Source organism: Somniosus microcephalus, chromosome 9 (genome assembly GCF_052327205.1).
Source record: "Somniosus microcephalus isolate GS21.2 chromosome 9, FLI_Smic_1.0, whole genome shotgun sequence".
In the NCBI taxonomy this organism is placed as follows: Eukaryota; Metazoa; Chordata; class Chondrichthyes; order Squaliformes; family Somniosidae; genus Somniosus; species Somniosus microcephalus.
In genome coordinates this window covers 213,943,170-213,962,436 of record NC_140995.1, presented here as the reverse complement: position 1 = coordinate 213,962,436, position 19,267 = coordinate 213,943,170, and the positions used below count along the sequence as shown (strand labels likewise).

The following is a 19,267-nucleotide window of genomic DNA, read 5'->3' as shown; positions in this document are numbered from 1 at the left end:
AATTAAAAAACAATGAAAGCCATTTCAAACCAGAGATGGGCCTGTTACCAGCCGCTTAAAATGATTTAAAATATAATAACTGCTCCGCTGTGCTCAAAGCCCACCAAAAGTTAAAACAAAGACTCACCTGATTTTGGGGGGGGAAGTGAAGCCTCGGGAAGAAAGGTATAACTGAAGAGACTTTTCAGCAGTTGAAACAAGCAGAAGCACCGGGTTGGAAGCGACACTCGAGGCAAGCTGAACAAGCAGCTTGGAGGACACGGCAGTGGGACACGACGCGACAGGGGCAACGACCCCAGGGACAGCTTGGACGAGTTGAGACACAGGACCAGGACGCAGCACCCCGGAACGCAGCTTGAGGAGGAAGACACAGCGTGGGAGAAGACGTTGGAGGAAGCTTGAATCAACAAGCTCGGACAGTCACAAAGAGAGCGGAGAAAAAGGACAGTTTAAAATCGGACAGTCGTTGCAGCCCCAGCAGCCTCGTTTTCAAAACCTTGCACTTCCTAGTGGGATTGGTGAGCATGTTTCTGGCCCTTCACAATCAGATAGTTAGGTTTAATAACGGGGTGGATTTAAGGGTACAATTAACATGAGTTGTTGTCCCTCGATGTTCCATGTGTTTCTTTATTTCATGGTGATCTTTGTAGAGTATAAGATGCCTATATTTGCCTTAGTTAGTATAATGTCATTATGATTTGTTTGTATTTGTTTTTCCCTCCCATGTACCGTACTCTTGTCTTTGTTGCATTTGATTTGATATTTTTCCATTTGCAATAAAATTTCATTTTTATTCATCAAACTTGGTCTACAAGAGTCTTCTCTGCATTGCAGTTCCTGCACCTAAGTCCAGATTATAGAATCTAAGGGGTGAGTGGGTCGAACCACTCAAAGTTTTACTGTGCAAGAGAGAGAGGCTTCTAGAGAGAGAAACCTCAGGGAAACCTCTCGAGGAAAACCCCTTACAAGCCTCTGTGCTGTCATCACCGAAACACCCTTCTTAGGGTTAAAAATGGATACCAACGGCTGGTGGTCTGTCAGTAGCGTAAACTTTTGGCCCTGCAGGTAATGATTAAACTTCTTTACTCCCCACACAAGGCTGAGAGCCTCCCTATCTATCTGAGCATAGTTGCGCTCAGCGGAGGTCAATGATCTGGATGCGAACGCGACTGGTCTCTCCAAGCCATTTGGCAACTTGTGTGAGAGTACTGCCCCAATACCATATGGAGAAGCATCACAAGCCAAACGAATAGGCAGCGTTGGGTTGAAGTGAGCCAACACTTCCTCTGAGGTGATCAATGCCTTGCTTTTGCGAAAGGCCCTCTTACAGTCCTCGCTCCACTTCCATGGCACTCCCCTCTGCAAAAGAGCGTTCAGCGGGTGTAGCACCGCGGATAAATTTGGCAGGAACTTATGGTAATAGTTAATCAACCCTAGGAACGACCTCAACTGGGATACATTTTCCGGAGCGGGAGCCTTCACAACAGCTTCGATCTTGTCAGGTGACTTGTGAAGCCCCTCCTGGTCAATGACGTGACCACAGTACGAGATTTGCTTCTGAAAGAACTCACATTTCTGGCGATTAACTCGAAGTCCATATTCTTTCAATCTGGTGAGCACCAGTTCCAAATTTGCAAGATGTTCCTCATCATCATCTCCTGTAATCAGAATATCGTCCAGGTAACATTGTGTGCCTTGAATTCCCTGTAATACCTGCTCCATGGCCCTCTGCCAAATTGCTGGAGCCGATGCCACTCCAAAAACCAGTCTATTATACCGATACAAGCCTCTATGCGTGTTGATCGTGAGATACTGGCGTGACTCTTCCTCAACTTCCATCTGTAAGTACGCCTGCACCAGGTCTATCTTGGTGAAGTGTTTCCCGCCAGACAACGAAGCGAAGATATCCTCAATCCGCGGAAGCGGATATTGCACCGTGTGAAGCACCGGATTAACAGTGATCTTGAAATCTCCACAGATGCGAACCTTCCCCGGTTCCCCCGGCTTGTTGCTCGATGAACGCTTCATGACGGGAACAATGGGTGTGGCCCACTCACTCCAGTCCACCTTAGACAGTACTCCTGAACGTTCTAGCCCTTCCAGCTCAGCTTCCACAGCAGGTCGTATCGCATAAGGCTTTGAAAAATTTCGGGTTTGCATGTTCTTCAACCTTGATGGTTGCCGTAATTCCTCTCAGTTTTCCCAGTCCCTGTTGGAACACCTCTTTAGCATCGTCCAATATTCTGGACAATCGTTTAGGTTTGACATCTTTTTTACCGGAATCTACCGTTAGTGCTTTTAAGGAATGCCAGTCCATATTTATTCTCCTGATCCACTCCCGTCCCAGTAGTGGTGGACCTCCCTCAGGTAGCACATATAAGTCCATTCCTCGGCTTTCTTTGCCCTTGTGGACCACCTTTACCTTTATCTTTCCGATGGGGTATACTCTTTGCCCCGTGTATGTTTTCAATACAATCTCCGTATCCCGTAGGGGAATATGTGGGAATAACCTTTTGTAATCTTGCTTATTCATGACCGTCAATGCCGATCCAGTGTCCAATTCCATCTTCGCTTGGACTCCTGCTATCTGAAGTGTGACCCAGATAGTTTGGAGGTCTGCTTCATTACCCACATTGTGTACTCTTAGACAACCCAATTCCTTACTGCTGGAGTCTGAATCTGACTTCTGTTCATCCGAACTGTTCTCTGTCACCTTGTGTACCTTTCTGCACTTTTCCTGCGGTGACTTTTTGTTGCTGGTCTTCTTTCCTGACCGGCATACTTTAGCTATGTGACCAAGCCTGCCACATTTTCTGTATTCCTGATTTTTGAACCAGCACTGGTTCTGATCGTGCGTTGTCTTTCCACAACAATAACACTTTACTGCACCCAAGGCCATTTGATTGGTGCTGAGTTCCGATGACCTTAGCTGCATTTCCACAGTGCCTCTCGCTGCGGCTTCGTGCGATGCTGCAATAGTGACAGCTTTATCAAGCGTAAGATCATTCTCTTCTAGCAGTCGCTTTTGTGTTCCTTCTTTTAACAATCCACACACAAATTTATCTCTCAGCGCATCTGCTAGTCCTGTTCCAAACTGACAGTACTTTGATAGCTTACGCAGTTCAATTAAGAATTCAGCGTTGCTTTCTTCTTTCAGCTGCGTTCTTCTGTAAAATTTAAATCGTTCCGCTATCAGCAGCGGCATGGGGTTTAAATGATTTTTCAGGACAGTAACAATATTCGCGAAAGTCTGATCCGCCGGTTTATCTGGTGATACAAGGTGCTTCAATAGCTCGTACGTCCTCGCACCCATTGAGTTTAATAAGGTTAGTGCTTTCTTATCATCTGGTACCTCATTTGCTTTACAATAAACTTCCATGCGTTCTACATACGTGGCCCAATCTTCGACATCGCTATCAAAAGCATTGATGTTACCATGTTTAGGCATCCTTGCAAGTTTCTTTAAATTTTCTTTTTCCCAAAATGGCGGCTTCCCGCGCTTGTCTTCTTCCCCCGCCTACTAAAATGGCGGCTTCCCGCGCTTGGCGGTTTTTCCCGCGCTCGTCTTCTTCCCCTGCCGACTACAATGGCGGCTTCCCGCGTTTGCCTTCTTCCCCCGCTGGCTGCAATGGCGATTGCCGTGCTGCTGCCGTTCTCGCCTCCCCAGCGGTTCTCAATTCCCTGACGCTGCTTTTTGCTCCCCCGCGGTTCCCGTGGGCATTCACGCTTCCCCTGCTGTTGCGCCTCTCAGCCCCACTTGCAGGCCGGTCCTTTACACCGGCTGCGGTTGAGTTCTCCGCGGTTCTCGTGGCCTTAACGCTGCCCCAGTCGCTGCGCCTCTCGGCCTCGATTGCGGCCCGGCCATTTTCACAGGCCGCGGTCGAGTTCTCCGCCCTTTTTCCTCCGTTTTCCCTCCCCTACTCCACAGCCAACGCGGCCGACTTTCTGCTCGTGTCGCTGATCGGCTTACCCACCACCGTGGTAGAAGGGATGATCACTGCCTGTCGCTGATGGAGGGCTTCGTGGTCAGAATTTTTCTTTTTAACCCGGGTACTCGATGCCTCCCGTGCGATGTGGTGCTCAGCAGGATGATGAGGGCGGATGCCTCTTCTCGACGCCCGTTCTGAGGACGAAGCTGACTTGGATGTAAAACTGTCGCAGGGTAAGATCGGACTCGTCGCCACTGTTGAGTCTGTGTGTCCCAGTTATGTTTATTATAAATCACTGGACACAGACAACAAGAATAACTTTAACAGGTCTTTACTATTCGGAGGTCAGGGCTGAACTGCCCAGCAAATCACTACACAACGTTTATATACCGGTGTGGTCACCACCGGTATTACAGTATACAGCAGCCAAGAGAAAGTAGTACATCTCTTAAGGTAGTTCTCTTAAGGTGGAACAGGTTACATACACCACACTCTGCAGTGAATTAAAAACAAAGGCCATCAGCAGGGGCCGTGTCTCAACCTGTGGAGACATGTTCCGATTGTGTTGCCACAGCTACCCCAGATATGAGTCTTGATGGTCAAAAACAGATGATGTCAGGGGGTCATAGGACTAGAACTTGTGTAAGCCCAGCTGCTGCAGACGGGCATCTTTATGATTGGATTTGGGTTTGGGTGTCAGCCAGTGATCGGTTCAGGAGGACTCCATAGGTTTTGAATGAGAGTACGGGTATAAGAGGGGGCGGGGGTGTCTTGACAGCCACAAACTCTAGAAGATTTCAGGAGTAGAAGATTTCAGGAAGGATCAAGGAGACACCTGGGAGGCGATGAGAGACAAGAGACACAGGGTGCAGCTCACTCACGGCTGCTGCTTCTACCCAGTGTATAACGGGGTAATACAAGCCTGAATTATACTCTGTAAACTGCTGCTCGAATACTGTAATGTATTCAATCTTGCTTGTGCCGAATAAAGTTTTATCACTGTCACCAATACGGGTCAAGCTCGAATCATTTGGAACCAGGGTCTCTCTGGGATCTTATAAATTCATAATTTTCCTTCTATCTCTTTTTATCTCTCTTTCTCTCTCTCCCTCTTTCCAAAGCGCATGTGCCTCTCACCAGCGCCAGTGCTGGCAATGATCATTGCATTGACGTTTACAAGTGATCAACGGAATCGGAATCTTGGCATTTCTTAACCGACACTTGAAATGTCATGAGGGTTCTACCTGCTCCCTGAGCCTCAACTGTCAAACATTCGGGAGGGGCAGTACTGAGGGAGCGCTGCACTGTCGGAGGGGCAGTACTGAGGGATTGCTGCACTGTCGGAGGGGCAGTACTGGAGGGTGTGCTGCACTGTCGGAGGGTCAGTACTGAGGGAGCGCTGCACTGTCGGAGGGGCAGTACTGAGGGATTGCTGCACTGTCGGAGGGGCAGTACTGGAGGGTGTGCTGCACTGTCAGAGGGTCAGTACTGAGGGAGCGCTGCACTGTTGGAGGGGCAGTACTGAGGGAGCGTTGCACTGTCGGAGGGGCAGTACACGTAACGCCGCACTGTCGATGGGGCAGTACTGAGGGAGCGCTGCACTGTTGGAGGGGCAGTACTGAGGGAGCGCTGCACAGTCGGCGGGGCAGTACTGAGGGAGGGGGAGGGGGGGAGGGGGAGGGGGGGAGTGGGGGGGGAGGGGGAGGGGGAGGTGGGGGAGGTGGGAGGGGGGAAGAGGGGGGAGGGGGGAAGAGGGGGGAGGGGGGGAAGAGGGGGGGAGGGGGGGAAGAGGGGGGGAGGGGGGGAAGACGGGGGGAGGGGGGAAGAGGGGGGAGGGGAGGGGGGAGGGGGCAGGGGGGAGGGGGAGGGGAGGGGGGGAGGTAGGGGAGGGGGGAGAGCGGTGGGGGTGGAGGGGGGGAGGGGAGGGGGGGAGGATAGCGGGACCGCTGGGGAGAGCAGGGGGAGAGTGGGGTGGGGGGGAGAGCGGGGGGAGAGTGGAGTGCGGAGGAGAGTGGGGGGGTGAGCAGGAGGGAGAGCGGGGGAGAGAGCGGGGGGCAGAGCGGGGGAGGGAGAGCGGGGGAGAGAGTGGGGGGTGACCAGGGGGAGAGCGGGGGGAGAGCGCGGGGGGAGTGAGAACGAGAGCAAAAAAAAATCTAGGAGTGACATCACAGGATAGCAGGTAGGTGATTGGTTGGTGAGTCTCACAGTGTTGTTTCGTTCTCAAAGCTAGTGCTGTGGTTTAAATTAAGAGCTGGGGAACTATAACTATTACGTTAATAAATAATAACTTAACTAGATAAACTAATTAATTAATATAACTATAAATAATCATTTGATTAAAAACTTTAACTAATTAAATAAGCAAATAAATAAAATAAATTCTAGAGATGGCAGGGACTAAGTGTCAGGACTGTAGTATGTGGGAGTTTGTGGACAGCGAGACTGTCCCGGATTCCCACATCAGCAGGAAATGTCTCTGCCTTCAGTCACTCCGGCTCAGAGTCATTGAGCTGGAGTGTGCGTTAGAGACACTCCGAAACATGACGGCCCTTGAGCTGCAGATGGACTCACTTTGGAGCATCCACGATTCTGAGAGGGGTGTGGATAGCACATTTAGTGAGTTGGTCACACCGCAGGTTAAGGCCAGCGTAGACAGTACATGGGTGACCAAAAGGCAGAGCAAGGGCAGGAAGGTAGTGCAGAAATCCCCTGGGGTTGTCTCCCTTAGCAACAGGTTCACCGTCTTAGGTACTGTTGTCGGGGGGGGTGACGCATCGGGGGAAGGCACCAGCAGCCAGGCTCATGGCACCATGACTGGCTCTGTTGCAAAGAAGGGAGGGAAAAAGAGTGGCAGGGCTATAGTAATAGGGGATTCGATTGTAAGGGGAATAGATAGGGGTTTCTGTGGTCGCGACCGAGACTCCAGGATGGTATGTTGCCTCCCTGGTGCAAGGGTCAAGGATGTCTCGGCGCGGGTGCAGAACATTCTGGAGGGGGAGGGGGAACAGCCAGTTGTCGTGATACATGTTGGTACCAACGACGTAGCTAAAAAAAGGGAAGAGGTCCTACAAGTAGAATTTAGGGAGTTAGGAGCCAAGCTAAAAAGTAGGACCTCGAAGGTAGTAATCTCTGGATTACTACCAGTGCCACGTGCTAGTAAGAGTACAGAGAACAGGATAGTTAGGCTAAATACGTGGCTTGAGCAGTGGTGTAAGAGGGAGGGTTTTAAATTTTTGAGGCATTGGAACCAGTTTTGTGGTAGGTGTGACCTATACAAAAGGGACGGTCTACACCTGTGCAGAGATGGAACTGATGTTCTCGGGGTAATTTTTGATAAAGCAGTTCGGGAGCATTTAAACTAGTATGGCAGGGGGCTAGAAACCTATGTAGTGAAATAGAGGAAAGTGAAAGGCAGACAGAAATAAATGGTAAAAGGGTGAGGAACAAAAAACAAAGGGCCAAACTAATTCATAAAAAATGTGAGCATAAAAAAAGCCTGAGGGTTTTATACCTTAATGCGAGAAGCATCAGGAACAAGGTAGATGAATTAGCTGTGGAAATAGAGGTTAATAATTATGATCTAATTGGGATTACGGAAACATGGTTGCAGGGTGAGCAGGGCTGGGAGCTTAACATACAGGGGTATTCAGTATTTAGGAAGGATCGACAAAAAAGAAAGGGAGGAGGGGTAGCATTGCTAGTAAAAGAGGGGATAAATGCAATTGAAAGGAAGGATATTAACTCAGTTAATACAGAATCTATATGGGTGGAGCTAAGAAATAGCGAGGGGCGAAAAACATTAATAGGAGTGGTATATAGGCCTCCAAATAGTAAAATAGAGGTTAGGGAGGGCATCACGAGGGAAATTAGAGAAGCGTGCAATAAGAGCACAGCTGTCATCATAGGTGACTTTAACTTACATATAGATTGGACTAGCCTAATCAGTAAAAATAATGAGGAGGAGGAATTCCTTGAGTGTTTAAGGGATGGTTATCTGGATCAATATGTCGAGGAACCAACTCGGGAACAGGCTATATTGGACTGGGTACTGTGCAATGAGAAGGGACTAATCAGTAATCTTGTTGTACGGGGACCCTTGGGTCAGAGCGATCATAACATGATCGATTTCTCACTCGAAATGGAGAGCGAAGAAATTGACTCAGAGACTAAGGTCCTGAATTTAAACAAGGGGAATTATGATGCCATGAGACGGGAACTGAGTAGGTCTGATTGGACAACGTTCCTGAGAGGACTGGAGGTAGATAAACAATGGCAAACATTTAAAGATAGAATGACAAAATTGCAAAAATTGTTTATACCAATCTGGCATAAAAGGAAATCTAAAAAGGTGACTCAACCGTGGATAACAGGGGAAATTAGAGACAGCATAAAATCCAAAGATAGGGCGTATAAAATAGCCAAAAAAAGCGCCAGAGCGGAAGATTGGGAACAGTTTAAGATAGAGCAAAGGAGGGCAAAGGGCATGATCAAGAGGGGCAAAATAGCTTACGAAAACAAGCTGGCGGAAAATATAAAAACTAACTCCAAAAGCTTTTATAAATATATCAAAAGGAAAAGACTGGTGAAAACCAAAGTTGGTCCATTGCAGTCAGATACGGGGGAATATATAATGGGAAATAAGGAAATGGCAGATCAACTAAATGCATACTTTGGGTCAGTCTTTACGAAGGAAGACACAAAAAACCTCCCTGGGATATCGGGAAAAATAGGGACATTGGCAAAGGAGGAACTGACGCAAATCAATATCTCTAAGGATATGGTGTTAAGGAAGCTAAAGGGATTGAAGGTGGACAAATCCCCAGGGCCTGATAACATGCATCCTAGGGTACTGAAGGAGGTGGCCCTAGAGATAGCGGATGCACTAAGGATGATTTTTCAGAATTCATTAGACTCGGGAACAGTGCCGATGGATTGGAGGGTAGCTAACGTTACCCCACTATTCAAAAAGGGGGGTAGGGAAAAAGCAGGTAATTACAGACCTGTAAGCCTTACATCAGTTGTGGGCAAAATGCTGGAGTCCATCATTAAGGATGAAATAGCGGAGCACTTAGCAAATGGGGACAGGATAGGACAGAGTCAACATGGATTTACAAAGGGTAAATCGTGCTTGACTAATCTATTGGAATTTTTTGAGGGAGTAACTGGTAGAATAGATGGGGGAGAGCCAGTAGATGTGGTGTACCTGGACTTCCAAAAGGCCTTCGATAAGGTCCCACATAAAAGATTAGCATGGAAAATTGAGGCTCATGGGATAAAGGGGAAAGTTTTGGCGTGGATAGGGAACTGGCTGTCAGATAGAAAACAGAGAGTTGGAATAAACGGCTCATTTTCTGAATGGCAGGCAGTAACAAGTGGGGTACCACAGGGATCTGTCCTGGGCCCCCAGCTGTTCACAATTTACATTAATGACCTGGATCAGGGAGTCGGATGCAGCATTTCCAAATTTGCAGACGACACTAAACTAGGAGGTGGGGTGGGCTCAGAGGAAGAGACCAGGAAGCTCCAGAGCGATTTGGACAGACTGGGCGATTGGGCGGATAAATGGCAGATGCACTATAATGTGGACAAGTGCGAAGTTATCCACCTTGGGTGCAGGAACGGGAGGGCAAATTATTATTTAAATGGCAATAGATTGGGAGAGGGGGAAGTACAGAGAGACCTGGGTGTTCTTGTACACCAGTCACTGAAGGCGAGCATGCAGGTGCAACAGGCGGTCAAGAAGGCAAACGGTATGCTGGCCTTCATAGCAAAAGGGTTAGAATACAGGAACAGGGATACCTTGCTGCAGCTGTACAGGGCACTGGTGAGACCACACCTCGAGTACTGTGTACAGTTTTGGTCGCCTCATCTGAGGAAGGATGTTCTTGCCATGGAGGGGGTGCAGCGGCGATTCACCAGGCTGATACCAGGAATGGCGGGAATGACCTATGAGGAGAGACTATGTAGTTTAGGGATGTACACACTGGAGTTTAGAAGATTGAGAGGGGACCTCATAGAAGTGTATAAAATTCTGACAGGTCTAGACAGACTGGATGCAGAAGGAATGTTTCCCTTGGCGGGTGAGAACAGAACTAGAGGACATAATTTAAGGATAAGGGCTAAACCATTTAGGACAGAGATGAGGGGGAATTTCTTCACTCAGAGAGTGGTGAACCTGTGGAACTCATTGCCACAGAGGGCAGTGTACGCCAGCTCATTAAATATATTTAAGAGGGAATTAGATATATTTCTACGGGCAAAAGGGGTTAAGGGTTACGGAGAGAAGGCGGGGACGGGATACTGAATTAAAGGATCAGCCATGATCTCATTAAATGGCGGAGCAGGCACGAAGGGCCGAATGGCCTACTCCTGCTCCTATCTTCTATGTATCTATGTATAAGGGAGGGGGAGGAATTTCTGGACAGTTTTATCCTGAATACAGTCACACCTCAGAGGAAAGCATAGGTTCAGAAAGGGGAGGGTGTGACTGTTTGGGAGACGGGTAGTGCGGATTTAGGAGAGGTTGAGAAGGAGGTCCGGCAGACACTGGTCCTGTCCAACAGGTACGATGTACTCGCTACCTGTGAGGACAAGGAGAAAGACTGCGGGGAGGACAGCCACAATGCAGACCAAGGCACCGTGGCTCAGAAGGCTGTCCAAGGGGGGGAAGAGCAGAATAGAAATGTGGTAGTGATAGGGGATTCTATAATAAGGGGGATAGATAGCCTCCTCTGCAGCCAAGAACGAGAATCCCGATTGGTGTGCTGCCTACCCAGTGCCAGGGTAAGGGATATCTCACAGCAGCTGAAGAGGAACTTGGAAAGGGAGGAAGTAAATCCAGTTGTCATGGTCCATGTCTGAACAAACGACATAGGTAGGAACAGGGAGGAGGTCCTGCTGAGGGAGTATCAGGAGTTAGGAGCAAAATTAAAAAGCAGGACCTCGAGGGTAATAATCTCTGGATTACTGCCCGAGCCACATGCAAATTGGCATAGAAGCAGACAGATCAGGAGAATTAACACATGGCTAAAGGGCTGGTGTGGGAAAGAGGGGTTCCTTTTCATGGGACAGGAAGGAGCTGTACCGATGGGACGGGCTCCACCTGAACCGGGGTGGGACCCGTGTCCTAGCAGAAATGAGAACTAGGGAGGTGACAAAGGCTTTAAACTAGTAAGAAGGGGGGAGGGATCGACAAGAAATGAAACCAGCCTAAATATAAACAAGGAAAGGAGAGCATAGGAAAGAGTAAAGAAAGGGAGGACATTGATGGCTAGGGAATAAATAGAGTTAAAAAACAGGAGTTTAAAAAGATGGTTAAAAATAAAGTGAGAGGAACTACTATTAAAAATGAGTTAAACTGTCTGTACAACAATGCACACAGTGTCCATAATAAAACAGGGGAGCTGGAGGCAATCATGCGTTGCGAGGAACCAGACACAGTAGGGATTACTGAGGCATGCTAAATTCAGCGCGAGTTTAGCGGCGGCGGTAACCGGTACCACCCCACTCCGCTGCACAGGCGATGACGATGTCATCACCGTGCGCAGCGCCCAGTTTTCACCCCGCCTGCAAAATTGGCCGCACGTCCCCTGAATCTGTGCTGGGCGATGACAGCAACCGACTTAAGGGGCAGGAACGGACAACAGGAGGCGCGTGGGGCGGTTAGTAAAGGGGAGGTGGCGAGGGGGGAAAAATAAAATCGTCCGACTTGCTTGTTGTGGCTCGTTGCGTCTTTGAGCGCGTGGTCCGTGCCGCGATCTGGCAGCCCAGCACTTCACTTGTGTGCTGGGCTGCTGGCACGGCACCCCGCTCCCCGGTGGTCCAGGTAGGGCCCCACAGGGTTGTGGGCTTGGGCCCTCCCCTTTAATGAGGGGAACAGCCCTTCCAATACACAGCACGACGTGGCCCAGTGCAAAGCGCTGCAGAACGCACTGCCCCAATATTCGGGGTTAGTGCTCTAAGAAGGAAGTGGAGCGTTTGAATTAGCGCTCCACCTCCCTCTTGGGGCGCTAAAACTGAAGTTAGCGATCGCCGGCGCTATTTTTGCGCCGGGCACTAAATTTAGCACCCAGGCTATGTTGGTTGCTAACGAACTTTTCCCCCATGGACTTTCAAAAGGCATTTGATGAAATATCACATAATAGACTTATTCAGAAAATAGAAGGATATGGTATCAAAGGGACAGTGGTAACTTGATACATTATTGGCTAAGGGATAGGAGGCAGAGAGTAGTGGTGAACCAATGTTTTTCTGACTGGAGGGAAGTGTGCAGTGGGGGTCTCAAGGGGTCAGTATTAGGACTATTGCTTTTTTGTTATATATAAATGACCTGAACTTGAGTATAGGGAGCACAATTTCGAAGTTTGCGGACTATACAAAACTTGGCAACGTAGTAAATAGTGAGCAGGGTAGTAGCAGATTTCAGGAGGACATAGACAGACTGGTGAAATGGGCAGATACATGGCAGCTGCAATTTACTGCAGATAAGTGTGAGGTGATGAACTTTGGAAGGAACAACATGGAGAGGCAGTATAATCTAAATGGTACTATTTTAAGGGGGTGCAAGAACAGAGGGACCTGGGGGTACATATTCACAAATCCTTGAAGGTGGCAGGGCAAGTTGATAAGACAGTTAAGAAAGTGTATGAGATACATGGCTTTGTAAATAGGGCTATTGAATACAAAAACAAGGAAGTCATGCTAAACCTTTACAAATCATTGGTTAGGCCTCAGCTGGAATATTGTGTCCAATTCTGGGCACCGCACTTTAGGAAGGATGTCAAGGCCTTGGAGAGGGTAGAGACGAGGTTTATCAGGATGATACCAGGGATGAGGGACTTCAGTTATGTGGAGAGATTGAAGAAGCTGGGGTTGTTCTCCTTAGAGCTGAGAAGGTTGAGGTGAGAGCGAATAGAGGTATTCCAAATTGAGGTGTTCTGATAGATCAAGTAGGGAGAAATTGTTTCCTCTGGCAAGTGGGTAGGCAACCAGAGGTCATAGCTTTCATATAATTGGTAAAAGAACCAGAGGGGAAATGAGAACTTTCTTCACACAGAGAAGGTCTGTTAAGGTCTGAACGCGTTACCTGAAAGGGAATCAGATTCCATAAGAATTTTCAAAAGGCAATTAGACATGTACTTGAAGGCGACTAATTTGCAGAGTTATGGCGGAAAAGTTGGGGTGTGGGACTAAATTGGACAGCTCTTCAAAGAGCCGGCACGGACATGATGAGCCGAATGGCTTCCTTCTGTCCTATCAGATTCTATAATTCCATGACTGTGCCATTGAGGCAGATTTACTGTAAAATATGTGGCTTTGCTCTGCAAATGTCAGTGTCAGCATCGAGCACTCCCAGGGCAGGCACAGCACTCGTTAGATATAGTGCCGAGCTCCTGCTTAATAACAAAGTAACTCGAGGCTTTTCTGCTTGTGCCAGGATGGGAATTTCCCACATCCTGCGCCCTGAACAAGTTGATACAAGTTGTTCAGACGGGATTATGTTGCCAGCTGTCAGGATAGTTTGATTGCTGTTTTGAATGACTCAGTATAAACTCTGAGAACAGTTCCCGAATCACTCCAAAAGACTCTTTAAACCACAAGTCAGTTCATCTTTTTGACACTGCATCAGCACACACTGGGTTCTTGCTCCTAATAACATGTGTGTCCGTGTGCCTTTACTGGAACCGTTTATTACTGAAATATAGACTGGCATTTATATCGTGCCTTTCACCACCTCAGGACGTCCCAAAGTGCTTTACAACTAATGAAGTGTAGTCACTGTTGTAATGTAGGAAACTTGGCAGTCAATATGCGCACAGCAAGCTCCCACAAACAAGAATGTGAGATGACCAGATCAACGGATTTTTAGTGATTTTTTTAGTGATGTGGGTTGAAGGATAAATATTGGCCACAGGACACCGGGGAGAACTCTCCTGCTCTTCTTCCAAAACTGGGCGTGGGATCTTTTACGTCCACCTCAGAGGGTAGAAGGGACCTCGGTTTAATGTCTCATCTGAAAGAGGGCGCCTCTGGCAGTGCAGCACTCTCTCAGTACTGCCCCTCCGACAGTGCAGCGCTCCCTCGGTACTGCCCCTCCAACAGTGCGGCGCTCCCTCAGTACTGCCCCTCCAACAGTGTGGCGCTCCCTCAGTACTGCCCCTCCAACAGTGCGGCGCTCCCTCAGTATTGCCCCTCCGACAGTGCGGCGCTCCCTCAGTACTGCCCCGCCGACAGTGCGGTGCTCCCTCAGTACTGCCCCGCCGACATTGCGGTGCTCCCTCAGTACTGCCCCTCTGACAGTGCAGCGCTCCCTCAGTACTGACCCTCCCACAGTGCAGCGCTCCCTCAGTACCGCCCCTCCCACAGTGCAGCGCACCATCAGTAACGCCCCTCCAACAGTACTGACCCTCCCTCAGTACTGCCCCTCCGACTGTGCAGCGCACCATCAGTACCGCCCCTCCAACAGTGCAGCGCTCCCTCAGTACTGCCCCTCCAACAGTACAGCACTCCCTCAGTACCGCCCCTCCCACAGGGCAGCGCACCATCAGTACTGACCCTCCCACAGTGCAGCGCACCATCAGTACTACCCCTCCAACAGTGCGGCGCTCCCTCAGTACCGCCCCTCCGACAGTGCAATGCACCATCAGTATTACCCCTCCAACAGTGCGGCGCTCCCTCAGTACTGACCCTCCCACAGTGCAGTGCTCCCTCAGTACGGCCGCTCCGACTGTGCAGATCTCCCTCAATGCTGGCACTGGGGCAATGTCGGGAGTTTCAGAGAAGGCACGGGGGCAATTGGACAAGGGGAGAGCTTTTTCAGAGGGAGGGTCACAGTGCCTATCTATTCTAATCCCATTTTCCAGCACTTAGTCTGTAGCCTTGTATGCTATGGCATTTCAAGTGCTCATCTAAATGCTTCTTGAATGTTGTGAGGGTTCCTGCCTCTACCATCCTTTCAGGCAGTGAGTTCCAGATTCCAACCACTCTCTGGGTGAAAAAGGTTTTCCTCAAATCCCCTCTAAACCTCCTGCCCCTTACCTTGAAACTATGCCCCCTGGTTATTAACCCCTCTACTAAGGGGAATAGTCCTTTTCTATCTACCCTATCTATGCCCCTCATAATTTTGTACACCTCAATCAGATTCCCCCCTCAGCCTTCTCTGCTCTAAGGAAAACAACCCCAGCCTGTCCAGTCTCTCTTCATAGCTGAAACGCTCCAGCCCAGGTAACATCCTGGTGAATCTCCTCTGCACCCTCTCCAATGCAATCACATCCTTCCTATAGTGTGGCGACCAGAACTGCACACAGTATTCCAGCTGTGGCCTAACTAGCGTTTTGTACAGCTCCATCATAACCTCCCTGCTCTTATATTCTATGCCTCGGCTAATGAAGGCAAGTATCCCATATGCCTTCTTAACTACCTTATCTACCTGTCCTGCTGCCTTCAGGGATCTATGTAAATGTACACCAAGTTCCCTCTGATCCTCTGTCCTTCCTAGGGTCCTACCATTCATTGTGTATTCCCTTGCCTTGTTAGTCCTCCCAAAATGCATCACCTCACACTTTTCAGGGTTAAATTCCATTTGCCACTGTTCTGCCTATCTGACCAACCCCTCTATATTGTCCTGTAGCCTGAGGCTTCCCTCCTCACTATTTACCACTCTACCAATTTTCGTGTCATCTGCAAACTTACTGATCATACCTCCTACATTCATATCTAAATCATTAATGTACACTGCAAACAGCAAGGGACCCAACACCGATCCCTGCGGTACACCACTGGACACAGGCTTCCAGTCATAAAAACAACCTTCGACCATCACCTTCTGCCTCCTGCCACTAAGCCAATTTTGGATCTAATGTGCCAAATTGCCGTGGATCCCATGGGCTCTTACCTTCTTGACCAGCCTCCCATGCGGGACTTTGTCTAAAGCCTTACTGAAGTCCATGTAGGCTACATCAACTGCATTACCCTCATCCACACACCTAGTCACCCCCTCGAAAAATCCAATCAAATTGGTTAGACATGATCTCCCCCTGACAAAGCCATGCTGACTATCCTTGATTAATTCTTGTCTCTCCAAGTGGAGACTAATTCTGTCCCTCAGAATTTTTTCTAGGCCTGGTAGCACTGCCATTAAGAAGTATCACCATGGCAAACTTCGACCCTAGTGCTGAGTTCAGTGCTGGGTCCTAAGCTCACCAGGTAAACCCAGTGTGAATACAGACTCACAGAGGCGCTGTCAGCACCTGTTAAAGGGACACACACATCGTTCATGTAAGTTTGCATTTAAGCTATTGGACTGTTTTTAAAAATTTTTTGCTGAAGTAGTGGCTTGTTGCAATAGATGATAAAAGTTTTTTAAGTGTGTAGGGAGTGCTGCTGAATGTTTGCAAGGCCTCGGATAGTAAAGGAAGGCCTCTGAGAAGACAAAAAATGCTGCAAATACTCAGTAGGTCAGGCAACATCTGTGGAGAGAGAAACAGAGTTCACGGTCGGGAACCTGCTGTCAAAACATGCCCACCTGCATTTCCTGATGTCAGGTTTGCCAGCGCTGAGCCGTCCCAACAGGCAGCGGTGGGGGACCCAATTCAAATCATTAACAATGCTTTTTTCCCCAGCTTTTTGAATTTGACAGGTTGCCCACCAGTTTCCTGCAGTGCCTAGACCTTGTCTTTGAAGCTGAGGCAGGAGGTCACTAGCCATTGAATCAGATGTGGAGTTGACAGCTTCAGATGTCAAGTCAAAGCTCCCCGCTGATTGATAAATGTTCCCTTAACCACTAGCTTCTCTAAACTGCATTTCCACTACAGATTCACAAGCCTCCATCCAGTCTGACTTCATTACCTCTCCCACCATTGACAGACCGCTTCTGTCATCTCTGTTTCACCTGCCATCTATTCCATCAGCATGGGTGTACTTTATATTGTCTCACCTTGGTCCTCAGAATCTGACCACGATCAGCCCCAACACCAGCATCACCAGGCACACCAGCAGCACCAACAATCACACCAACCTTCTCCGCAATCACCTGATGCTGCACAGAACAGAGGGCATCAGCACCCGACCAGATTTCTGCCTGGGACGCCAGGGATGGCCTCAACAATGCCATATTTACTTCACTTGACGCTGCACACCCTGGCTGCCACATGATGTGCCAAGTTGGCACCATCCCACACCAACAACATAATGCATCCCTACAATGCCCAAGCCATAGAAAAGCAGAGTGTTTTTTGAATGTTGAGAGATTGGGAAATATTGGTATTCAGAGGGACCTGGGTGTCCTTGTACATGAATCATTGAAAGTTAACATGCAGGTACGGCAAGTAATTAGGAAAGCAAATGGTATGTTGGCCTTTATTACAAGAGGATTTGAGTATAAGAGTGAAGACGTCTTACTGCAATTATATAGGGCCCTGGTGAGACCCAACCTGGAGTATTGTGTACAGTTTTGATCTCATTACCTAAGGAAGGATATACTTGCCATAGAGGGAGTGCAACGAAGGTTCACCAGACTGGTTCTGGGATGGGGGGATTGTCCTATGAGGAGAGATTGAGTAGACTAGGCCTATATTCTCTAGGGTTTAGAAGACTGAGAGGCGATCTCATTGAAACATACAAAATACTTACAGGGCTTGACAGGTTAGTTGCAGGGAGGATGTTTCCGCTGGCTGGGGAGTTTAGAACCAGGAGTCACAGTCTCAGAGTATATGTCGGCCATTTAGGACTGAGATGAGGAGAAATTTCTTCACTCAGAGGGTGGTGAATCTTTGGAATTCTCTACCCCAGAGGGCTGTGGAGGTTCAGTCATTGAGTATATTCAAGACAGAGATCGATAGATTTTTGAATATTAAGGGAATCAAGGGATATGGGGATAGTGCAGGAAAGTGGAGATGAGGTAGAAGATCAGCCATGATCTTATTGAATGGCGGAGCAAGCTGAAAGGGCCGAATTGCTTACTCCTGCTCCTGTTTCTGATGTTCTTATGTTCTTATTTCTTTCACACTCATCACCATTGTGGGGGGGGTACCGTTATGTCTCACCATTCACTGCAACACACTAAGCCACTTCCAAAGATGCACACAAATCTGTCCAAGAATGCAAAGTGTTGAAAATAAAGATTTCAATGTTTGACGGCACATTAACAGAAACTTAACATGAACATTGGCTAAAACACACAAGTGGCTACCCTTGTGTGTTGTTAGTTAGTATGATTGGACTAGGATGAGGGTGAGTGTGAGGGGTAACTAGTGAGATGGGGATGTGATAATATAGATAGAGAGGGATGGGTGGAGGTGCAAGGTAAGTTGGTGTGAGTAATGATGTGCAGCAGTAGGGTAGGGAAGGCAGAGTGATGGGGATGTAATGAGTGGCGCAACAGGATGAGGTTGAGTGTGCCTTTGCAGTAACGTTTTGTGATCTACTGACATCATTGAAAGGTTTGCGCCACTGCAGCCTGGTCCTCCTGATGACGCTCCTGCTTGTGTCCTCCTATGCAATGTGCAACTAGGCTGTGTTGATCTCCTGGGGAGGTCTCTTCTGACTTTGGAAGGGAAGAGAACCTCCCGGTGTGCTGTGACTCCCTCCATAAGCATATGGAGAGAGTCATGGGAGAGCCTGGGTGCAGCCGTGCACCTCTGTGCAGTGATTGTCAGTGTTTGCAGCACCTCAATGCTGTAGAACACTGAAAGCACAAATGTCAAAGTAAATATTGTTATAAAACACATTTTGTTGTGCACTTGAGTCGTAACAAATTCAGTCATCTGGTTATAATCATTTTATTCTTTAACTTCAGTATTAAAAGCAATTTACAACCTGAGTATTGTCACAGATAGAGTGTACGAACTTAGGCATGGGTCCTGTCTCGAGCTGCTTGAACAAATGAAAAGTTTATATTTATACATTGTTTTCTTATCAAACTGGAACTGGCATTGCATAATATGTTAGTCTCTGGCTATAGCATAGTCCAGAGATTCAAGGCTACATTTTCTTCAACATGATGCACACAAAAATACCATGGCCTTGCTGTGGTAAGCCTAACCCTTCTAGTTTCTAGTCATTCTTACCATAAATAAACATATCCAAGGCTGGTTGGTTGCGAACACCAGCAGTTGCTAAGTGAAATCTGTATCTCTCTCTCTCACTCTATATCTCTCTCTCTCTAATGATGCCATCCACCGTTTTTTCCTATATTCAATGAACTAAACATGAACACCTTTCAGAAGCTGAATTAACCGAGTTCCATACGCCAACACTTTGAATCTTACTCATGCTGTACCTGCCTTGGGAGTGTTTGATGGGGTAGTGTAGAGGGAGCTTTACTCTGTATCTAACTCGTG

General features: G+C 48.2%; 1 pseudogene; it reads left to right on the top strand.

Annotated features, from left to right (window-relative positions):
- The window catches only part of LOC147113010 (uncharacterized), a 182,848-nt pseudogene that overhangs the window by 15,977 nt on the left and 147,604 nt on the right, over positions 1 to 19,267 (top strand).